This window comes from Camelus dromedarius, chromosome 17 (genome assembly GCF_036321535.1).
Source record: "Camelus dromedarius isolate mCamDro1 chromosome 17, mCamDro1.pat, whole genome shotgun sequence".
Taxonomy (NCBI): domain Eukaryota; kingdom Metazoa; phylum Chordata; class Mammalia; order Artiodactyla; family Camelidae; genus Camelus; species Camelus dromedarius.
Window position 1 is genome coordinate 48,246,649 of NC_087452.1, and position 1,408 is coordinate 48,248,056.

At 36.4% G+C, this 1,408-nt stretch overlaps 1 non-coding gene across 1 annotated transcript; it reads left to right on the forward strand.

Annotated features, from left to right (window-relative positions):
* The first annotated feature begins 886 nt into the window (after positions 1-886).
* TRNAT-CGU (transfer RNA threonine (anticodon CGU)) lies at positions 887-962 on the forward strand. Its single transcript has one exon. It is a non-coding gene; the product is annotated as a tRNA-Thr (tRNA).
* The last annotated feature ends 446 nt before the right edge of the window (positions 963-1,408 follow it).

Here is a 1,408-nt window from a genome sequence, read left to right on the forward strand (position 1 = left end):
AATTTTTTTAATCTATTTTTATATATCGTAGTTAACCTTTGCAAATCTCAGACTCCCAGATTTATCCCTTCCTACCCACTTCCCCCCATAACCATAAGACTATTTACTATGTCTGCAAGTCTGTTTCTATGTTGCAGAGAAGTTCATTAGTGTCCTCTTTTTCCTTTTTTCTTTTTAGATTCCACATATGTGTAATATCATATGGTATTTTTCTTTCTCCTTCTGACTCACTTCACTTAGAATGATGATCACCAGGTCCATCCACGTTGCTGTAAATGGCATTATTTTATTCTTTTTTATGGCTGAATAGTATTCCATTGTATAAATATACCATAGTTTCTTTATCTAGTCACCTGTTGATGGACATTTAGTTTGCTTCCATGCCTTGGCTATTGTAAACAGTGCTGCTATGAACATTGTGGTGCATGTATTTTTTTGAATTCGAGTTCCCTCCAGATATATGCCCAGGAGTGGGATTGCTGGATCATAGGGTATGTCTATTCCTAGTCTTTTGAGGAATCTCCACACTGTTTTCCATGATGGCTGCACCAAACTACATTCCCACCAACAGTGTAGGAGGGTTCCCTTTTCTCCACAGCCTCTCCAGCATTGATCATTTGTGGACTTCTTAATGATGGCCACTCTGATGTCTTGATGTCTTGATATCTCGATGTCAAACACAGTAATACATTAAGAGAAAAGAAAATGACAGTAACCCTGCTTCCCTCATTAACTTTGTCTGCCTGGCCCTTAGAAGCATATGGATTAGTCACCCTGAATTTAGGCTTTAATTTCAAAACAAGTCTAAGAACTACCCTTTCCCCACCAAAAAAAATAGTTGGGTGAGGCAAACAGAACTTAAAACTCCAGATATTAGAAAATTCAGGGAGCTAGGTAGAGCTCAGTGGTAGAGTACATGCTTCGTGTGCATGAGGTCCTGGGTTTAATCCCCAGTACCTCCATTAAAAATAATAATAATAATTACTCATAAATAAATAAGCCTAATTGTCTCCCTCTGCAAAAAAAAAAAAAAAAAAAAAGGAAATCCAAACATAGACTTATTTTATTTTTATATTATTATAATAGCAAGTTATTGAAAAACTGTGAAATGAATAATCACATTTCTAAACAATTGATTTAATAATACAATAAATGTAAAATAGACTTCTGTGAAAGGTGGCCCAGGCTTACAGAACAGCCCCCTGCAAAGTGGAACAAAATGAACAAGAGATAAAAGACTCAAAGTGATAAGTAATAAGCCTGCCACATCAGAACAAGGGACAAATATCCCAATACTATAAACTGGGATAAAAGCCACCCAGAGACAGAAAAATCCTCAACACATTGAAAGGAACCCTGAGAGTCAACTCTGAGTTGTCACTAAACAGGAGGAGTAAGTCAAACTGAA